General features: G+C 51.0%; 1 long non-coding RNA gene across 3 annotated transcripts in view; it reads left to right on the top strand.

The window, feature by feature from the left end:
• The window catches only part of LOC102501910 (uncharacterized), a 45,858-nt gene extending 39,376 nt beyond the window's left edge, over window positions 1–6,482 (top strand). For 2 of the 3 annotated variants that reach the window (XR_003548888.1, XR_001370147.2), the window contains one exon: window positions 4–196. This is a non-coding gene — a long non-coding RNA (uncharacterized LOC102501910). Of the gene's footprint in view, window positions 1–3; window positions 197–5,909 lie in introns of those variants that run through there. The other variant, XR_001370145.2, reaches the window with a different exon arrangement.
• Window positions 6,483–8,973: the final 2,491 nt, after the last annotated feature.

Genomic DNA, 8,973 nt, shown 5'->3' with positions numbered 1-8,973 from the left:
CAGCTAAAGCAACATAGACAGAAATGAGAAGGAAGATGGGGACACCAAGGAGATGGGAAAACGGCCACAAGGCGGACAGGAAGGCTGTGCAGAGGGATGTCTAAGGCGGTGCTCTAAATCACGTGGCTAGATAGCCAGTGGCTTGCTGCTAGTCTGCTACAAAAGAAATAAAGAAATCAAGAGTTAACACTTAAAACCTTTTATATTCCCTTTATGTTCATCCCAGTTACATTTCTTAAAGAATTATTAATTTAATTTAATCTAATTTATTATTCTTATTATTATTTTAATTTGCTATAGGACACATGCGCTCACTAGAGAGAGAAAGCAAGCTGCCAGGTCTGCCCCCCCCCCCCGTAACATTGAAATGAAATTTTATGACCACTGAATATAATAACAAAAATATCCTACATTTCTTAAAGAATTCTCTTATTTAACTTTATCTATTTATTTTTAATTTGACCAGAGAAGGACAGTGTGAGAGAGAGAGGGAAAGTGAGAAAGCAAGTCGCCAGGTCTGGGACTTGAACTGCAGTCGGCCTTGTGGGAGTCCCTTAACCACCATGCCACCTGCCAGCTCCTAGAAATACCTTATTTTTAAAAAGATAGAAAATTGCCAGAGGGCTCATGCACTCACCAGAGAGAGACGGATAGAGAAAGAGAAAAGGAAAGTAAGAAAGTACCCCCATGGGGAAAGATCATGCTGCAATCCTTTCTCTTCTGTGCTCCCTCCTTTCAGGATTTGGGGTACCTATGCACATGTGCCCAGCGTGTTTCTCAAGCAGCAGGGTCTGGAACTCCAATCACATGGTCAGCCACATGGGATTCACCTGCCTTAACCACCATGCCACAGGCTGGTCCAATAATATTTTTAAATAGGGCTTGTATTTAGTATGGCTTGTGTTTCTTTCATTTTCTTTTCTTTTCTTTTTTTGAGAGGTTTTGCTATAGGGTGCATATTGCTCAACAGAGAGACAGAAAGCCAGAAATCCCCCCTGAGGGGATGGCCACGCCATAATCCCTTCTCCTCCATTCTCCTCTTGGGATCTTGGGCACGCACGCACACGCACCTGGCGTGAGTTTAAGCCATGGTCCAGAACTTGAACCACAGTTGACTACATGGGAGTCCAGCGACATAGCCATTACGCCATCTGCTGGTCTCTGGATCGGACATTTTAACAGCTAGTCTTTCACTGTAGATAGTTTGAGACTCACTGGCCCAAGGGCGGTGAAGCTCCAAGGGCCACCAGCCCCTCCCCACCCTGGAACAGAAAAGCGAGACTTGCACAGCAGCAGATGCCAGGGCAGCCCTGGGGGCCATACCAGTGCTGACGCTGACCAGGCTCCCGGAAGCCTGGGCCCACCCAAGGACACAGAGACATGCCATGCTGTGGCTGCCAGAATCCCTGCCTTGCACCAGTGAGGCATGAAGACAGGAGTGACTGGCAGCAGAGGTATGGAGTGCCCCGGCATCCTGCTAGGAGAAGTGAGGGCTTCTAGAGGCTGGGGTTCCGGAGACCTCACTGGTCAGGCTTGTTACAGACTCTCCACTCCTCCTTTCTCCGTTCCTGACACCAGGTGGACACTAACTGTTGCAGGACAGCTTCGGCACTATCCAGGTTCTTGGTTGGTTTCAGACAGAGAATTGAACCACACATAGCAGAAGCAAAGGGTAGTTTATTAAGTAAAAGTGAAAGTACACTCCCAGAGGTAGGGGCAGGCCTGAGCATGAGAGGGAAGGAGTGGCTCAAGGGCCCAGTAGTTGCTTTCCAGGGGGTTTATAATTCCTTAACCAGGGTCGTGTCCACTGATTGTTGGCCGGGCCCACTGATTGCTTTCATCCATTGGCTTTATCAAATATGGCCAAGCCCACTGATTCATCTCATTGGCCAATCAAATGTGATCGGCCCACTGATTTATCTCATTGGCCATATCAAAATGGCTTAATCAGCTAGACATCCCCCACTGAAACTCTCCCACCTACATTACCTCGAGCAGGGAATTTTCTGCCCTAATTGGTTTTCCCATCTAGCAGTGCAGACGGAGGCTCCAGTGCCCTCACCTGCTTCCACTCTCTAGCTTTCTTCCTGCCTCATAACTTAGGAAACAGTTGGTTCAAGGAAAATGATTCTGGACCTTTTTTTCTTTTTTAAAATCAAGAACCCCCACTCTATATATCAGCTGAGGTCAAAGTTTCCAGTCCTCCCTTTTTTAAAAAGAGATTTTCACTATAGAGTATGTGTACTCGCCAGAGTGACAGAGACAGAAAGCGAGAAATCACCCTCCAGGAGGGGTGGCCACGCCGCAATCCCGTTCCCTCCATTCTCATCTCCGGATGTGGGCACGCACACACATGCACCCAGCATGAGCTTCAAGCCACCAGGTCCAACACTGGAACCACAGTTGACCACATGGGAGTCCAGTGCCTTAACCATTATGCTACCCGCTGCCCCTCCAATCCCTCTTTTTGACACCCACACGGCCTAACAGACACAGAGAACGTGCCTTCTCCTCCTCCTCATCTCTTCCCCAGAGCTGGAATGAGAATGTCGACTTAAGCCTAAAACTGCGATTGGCTTCAACCCAGAAGAGAGCAGAGTGTGTGATTCCATTTACATAAAGTACAAAAACAGGCCAAACTACCCTACTCTGTGAGAAATCAGGGCAATGCTTACCTTGGGGGTACAGTGATGAGGGGAGGAGGGGACTCCTGGGGGCTGGTCATGCTGACTCTCCATCTGGGCCAGTTACAGGTGTGCTCACTTTGAGAGAATTCCAGTTCATGGCAGTTGTACCTGTATGGTTTCACACGTCTTCATGTACGCTGAACTTCAATAAGGAGTTGGAAAACCTATGAGCTCTAAGCACACAGCACAGAGGCCTTGCACCGCCACTGTCTGTTCTGCTCGTGTTGGAAGTGCTCAGCCGCAGGACCACAAGAAAAGAACAATGGCCCTGTAAGAGAAGCTGGAATTCGGTTTTCGGGTCACTATTTTCCCAGGTGGTTGATGGGGAGGGGGTTGACTCATTTTCCTTGCTCTCCCTCCTGCCTTCAGCCCCACCGTGTCAGGGCTGGATGGGAGCCAAGGGTCGGGAGAGTTGGACTGTTGCCTTGGTAACGCTTAAATATTGGCTTCAAGTTATGGTGGTAAAACAAATCAGCAGGAGCCTTGGGGACCTCCAACTAGCCCTGCCCGTTGTTCTCAGACCTTCAGTCAAAGTCCGTGAATAAGTTGGCTCAACTGTAATAAAACTCGCCACTCTCTCCTGGAGGGACAGAGGATAGGCCAGAGGCTAGATGTGCCCTGGTCGCTCAGGGATGCACACTCAATGCTAGATGTCCTGTCTTAATAGGCTCTTCTAAAATTCTGGCTCACCATCTTCTGGCAAGAGCCCAGATCCAGAGCCTGGGGCAAGTTTCTCTCTCTAAAGGCTAGATGGGCATGGAGTCTGAACAGTTAAAATTCTGCTGTCGGAAGGTGTCCTCACTTTCAGGAGCTGAATACAGAGAAAACACTCATCTGTAGAGGACAGGAGCCATGAGGCCCTGCCTCAGGCCCATCCAGAAACCAGGGGCAGAGGAGCTGGGATTCCCATCAGAACCCGAAAGATGAGGACTCTGGTCCAGGAAGGCAACAGAACCCTGCCCAAGATAAATTCTCAGTTCTTGTCTCAGCTCTTGAGCCAAGATGGTCTTTGTCTTGGAGATTTATATAAGTCCTTAAGTCCTCTGGGCCTCAGTTTCCCCATCTACAAGTTGTTATTTTTATAGACAGAGGCAGGAGAGAATGAGACCCCAGCCCTGGGAACAAACCCTCCGAAGCTTTCCAAGCAGCTGGGGCAGATGTGCAGTGTGTAGTCCAGGGTTTACAATGCCACTGCCCTCGGGAAAGGGAAAACTGCTCGCCTCGCCCATTTCAAAAGCATCCAGATAATAAGCCACCAGCCTTGGCTTGGAAGATCTGCTCGTCCTGCGTTGTGTGCAGGGGAGGGGAGAGCACACAAAGCTGGGCAGGGGTAGGGTGGGGACGGCTCCCTCTGGGGGCAACGAGGAAGCACTGGGAGGTGCTGGGAGAGGCCCTGAATATTCGACAACCAGCATGAGGTCACCGCCATCCTCTCTCTGGGGCATGACCTGTCAGCAGGCAGCGACTGGCCCGCGTGCCATGATTCATGGCTGTGAGCATCTCCCCCCAAGTCCTTGGCCCCAGGCCTGCTGCTGCCTTCCCGGCCAACTCTCCACTTTCTCTCCCTAAAGCTCCATCCTCCCAGGCACCAGCCTAGCCAGCCAGGACAGTGGGGTGAGACACAGCATGGGCAGGAACTAGGTGCCCTTAGGCTCCTTCCAAGGCCACAGGCTGCCCTCTGGTACAGTTACAGAACCACGTGATGTTCCCTCTTCACGTGGCCCATGGTTTCCCTGGGGAAGGCAGCTTGTGGATAACAGCACACCTACTATGTGCCGTGTGTGAGATGCCTTTGGTGATGACTGTCCTTTGGGAGGGTGCCTTTCCTGGCACTGTCATGACAAACCACCACTAAACTAGATGACCTTTTTTTCTTAAGAAGTTTTTGCCTTAAGGCACATGCATTTACCAGAGAGACAGAGACAGAGAGAGGGAAAGTAAGAAATCACCCCCAGGGGGATGGCCATGCCATAATCCCTTCTCCTCCTGGGATCTCAGGCATGCACACAACACGCGCCCGACAAGATTTTCAAGCCACCATGTCTGGGACTCGAACCTCAGGCAGCCATGTGGAAGTCCAGTGACATAATTGCTATGCCATCTCCTGCCCCCTAAATGAAGAACAGAAATTAATTGTTTAAAGAGGCCAGAAGTCCAAAATCAAGACATCGGCAGGGCCACGCTCCCTATGACGGCTCCAGGGAAAAATCTTTACTGCCTCTTCCGGCTTCTGGTGCCTTGGTCAGTCCAGTCTGTCGCCTGTCTTCATATGGCCTTCTCCTCGTCCCTACTTGTCACCTCCCTGTGTATGTCCGCCTGTGTCTTCACCTCTTCTTAGGACACTGATCATCGGATTTAAGGTCGACCCTGCCTCCAGGATGCATCCATGTGGAGAGTCTTAACTACATCTGCAAAGACCCTATTTCCAAATAAGCTCACGTTCTGAGGGCCTGGGGGGAATCGAATTGTGGAGGCCACCACAGAGGGGTAGTATCCGTACCCCCTGTTTACAGACGAGGAAAGGGAACCAATGAAGTGAAGTGGCTGAGTCAGGATCTGGACCCAGGCCATCTGGGCTCACCCACTGTATTGTCCCTGCCAGAACTTGGGCATCTTCAAGAACCCCTAGTCTGCAATGTCCGGGAGGGAGAATGGGTGGGGAATCCTCAGCCTTCAGGAACAAAACCTGGTCCCATACTCAAGTCATTCTCTGACGCAGGTTTGTGGGCAAAGTCTCAAAAGGAACCTGTAAAGTCACTCTGAGATTCTGACCCAATCAGCCATGAGGGTGAGGAGGGTAATGGAGGAGAGGAGCCAGGGTCCACACTGCGGCTCAGGTGGCTCCAGTGCAGGTGAGCGCAGGTGGATCCAGAACCATGTTCTAAGAATTCTGAAGCATCCATTGAGACTAGACTCCAAGTTGGAGGTTGGCCTGTCTCCAGCTCGAAGTAGGAGCAGAGAACACAGTTCAGCCAAAGGGACAGGGCCCCGTGTCCCTGCCAGCCTGCATTAAACCAGAAGTCCTCATCCCTCCACAGCCAGCTTGTGCTGAGCAACCCAAGGAAGGGAGTTTGGATTGGAATTCCTGTCCCAAGAGGAGCCAACACAGGCTCATTCTAGGAGAGCCTCAAGGCAGTTTTGGGCTCAGCCCAAACCCCAGCATGGAAGGTTTGGAAAGGCTCCGAGAGCGAGCCAAACCCTCTCTCCCCTTTACAATTCCAGTGTGAACAGCTCTTCCCCAAGACCAGCCCTTTCCCAGGGTGGCGTCACTGAGCACCCTCCATGCCAAGCAGCGATGGAAATTCGGCACTCCACGTCTTCCCAAGCAGCTGGAGCTGCAGCTTGGAGCCTAAGCAGTGACAGCGCCTTCTCCACCACCCACAGCCAAGAGGAAAACAGGTACAGCTGGCTGTGCGTCTGCTCAGCAAAGCAGCCCTCCATCTCTCCTCCGAACGAGATGTTCTTGGCATCTGGAGCTTCTCTACCAGGTCTCACAAAAACACAGGAGCTCGCCTCTGGATAAACCCTCCAGGCATTTCCATAGCCCTGCAGTGGGCAGGGGCCCTGCCAGCAGCCACACCCAGAATTACCCTGGCAGACTCTGGCTTAAGATCCACTGCGGTCTCAGCTCTCCAAGGTTTAATAAGGGAAAAAACAGGAAGAGAGCGAAGGGAAGAGCCTAGCAACCCCTGAGGATGAGGGAGCGTCCCAGGATGCCTGAAGCAGGGGAGGGAACTGTCAGGGGAGGGAACTGTTGGGTTTTTATTTTTTTATTGAGATGAGAGTCACATAACATAAAATTTAGCTTTTTTTTTTTTTTTTTTTTTTTAAATTTACTAAAGGGCACATGCACTGACAGGAGGAGAGAGTGAGAAAGCCACCTCCCGTGGGGGATGGCTACACCGCAATCTCTTCTCCGTTTCTTCTTACAAGATTTTGGGCACATACACACATGCTCCCAGCATGTATTCAAAGCCTCAGGGTCCAGGATTCGAACTGCCCTGTCAGCCATGTGAGATTCAGCCACCTTTTCTTCTCCATCGACAGACTGAAATTCACCATCTTAAAATAAACAATTTCTTGGCGTCACCTCTAACTAGTTCCAAAACATTTCCGTCATCCCCGAAGGAAAACCTGTACCCACTAAGCTGTCGCTCCCTCCCTCCCCCGACCCAGCCCCTGAAAACCACCAATCAGCACTCGGCACCTGTGGGGTTACACATTCCGGATTGCACACATGGAGTCAGACACCTGCGTGACTGGACACCTGTTGTTTACACCCCCGGCACCCACTTCACTTCTCAGGATTGCAACATTCTCATTTCACTGTGGGGAAATCGTTCCGCCACTCCTTGAAATCTACCACTGCCCCATCCACCACTCACAGGGCAGGCACACGACCCAGTCTTGCAAATCTGTCGCCATGATCAGTTCAGAGACAGAACTGTGATGCAATTCCAGCCCACGAGAGTGCCCACAGGACTTCTGCTGGTACGGCCTGCAAGTGGGGCTCTCTGCTGCTTTCCCTGGTCAGCAGGACAGGAGGCCGGAGCTGCTGCAGCCACTTTTGCTACCACAGAGTGACCGGCTGAGAATGAACCCCACACAGAGGAGAGCAGAGACAAAGGAAAGCCCATTCTGATGATTGGTGTCCGGAGCACCTGGACCTAGCTCTGCCTGTGGAGATCTAGCCTTGGAGACTTCACTTAGAAAGCCGATAAATTCTTCCGTACTTGAGCTAGTTGGAACTGGGTCTCTGTCAGGTTGTTGGGAAAGTCATGATGCATTTTTGTATAGAAAAACATGTCATGATTTTTCCAATGACCCGATATAATTTGCAAGTGAAAGAGACCCAATCCATCATTGTGACTACAGGGACTCAGCTCAGCCTTCCTCCTTAGCCTCTCCAGTCCTCACGGATTAAAGCATAGCCTCCTTGGCAAGGAACGCATGGCCTTCCTACTCTGGTCCCTGCTTCCCTTCCCTTTCGTGCCTCGTACCCCTGCCTCTCATTCAACACCCACGTATACACACACACACACACACACACACACACACACTTTTCTCCACCTTTGATCTCACCTCTTATTATGCCCTCTGTCCAGAATGTTCTCATTACCCCCCACCCTGGCCCCAAACGCTTACTCATTCTTCAACACTCCATTCAGGCATGACCTCCTCCCCAAAGCCTTCCGGACTCAGTGTCCCATGTCATTACAGCTGGAGGAAGTGGCTCTAGGCTCCCTGCAGCCCTGGGTGTCACGGCACTTGTCTACGTGCTGCTTTGTAGTTTCGTTTTTCTTGCTAGAAGGCACACGTGCTTACAGAGAGAGAGGAAGGAGAGAACGCATCTCCCATAGAGAATGGTCACATTGTAATCTCTTCTCCATTTCTCCCTCCTTTCAGGATTTTGGGCATGCATGCACGCGTGCCTAGTTTGTTTCTCAAGCCACTGGTTCCAGGACTCAAACTCGTGGTCAGCCATGTAGGATCCAACCACCAGACCACTGAGCCAGCCCACCTCCCTTTTACCTGTGTGTCCTCTCCACTCTCCCTTACCCAAACTGGGGTCCTTTTGAGCAAAGTCTATGCCTGGCCCTTGCCAGCCAGCACAACATTTGAGTTACGGTAAGGCTTCAGTGCACAGTGGTTGAGTACATGAATGAATAAGCGAACAAAATGCCTTGGAACACTGCTTTGAAAGAGAGCTTATTTTCCAAGTTTTTCCCAAAGATAAAGGGTTTCGATTTATGCAAGCAGCCTTTATCCAGGCAGATGGCCAATTCCCATTCTGTCCCATATTTAAAAAGACAATTTCTAATATTTCAGCCATCGATCTTTGCCTTGGCTAAGGATGGACTCTGGGGCCCTTCCTTTCCTGGAACCTCACCCTCTCTCTTCAACCTCATGTTGGGGGACAGAGAGAAAAGGGACTCATGGGCCAGCAGCTCACAGGAAGACCTCTAACACCAACCAGTGAAGGTGGGCCAGGGTCTCTCCCCAGCATGGATGACCTGGCCAGGACTTGCGGTACCACTGAAGGCCGTCTCGAGCTTCTCCCAGTGACCTCACTCACTAATGCAACATGAGAGCCCAGAGACGATAGCAGGGCCCTCTCTTCCTCATCAGATTGTTCTGATTTGGAGGCCGGCCTTTCAGCTCACCGTCCCCTCTGGACACCAGCTACCAAGAGAAGGCCAGAGCCAAAGGATAAAGGTTCACAGCTGCTGTAACCCAAGGTGCGGATGAGATTAAGGTACCGTCCCCAGGTGGACTCCTGGGTTCA

Source organism: Tupaia chinensis, unplaced genomic scaffold (assembly GCF_000334495.1).
Source record: "Tupaia chinensis unplaced genomic scaffold, TupChi_1.0 Scaffold000146_1, whole genome shotgun sequence".
In the NCBI taxonomy this organism is placed as follows: domain Eukaryota; kingdom Metazoa; phylum Chordata; class Mammalia; order Scandentia; family Tupaiidae; genus Tupaia; species Tupaia belangeri.
The sequence above is the reverse complement of the archived record's forward strand: the minus strand, read 5'-3'. Positions and strand labels throughout refer to the sequence as shown.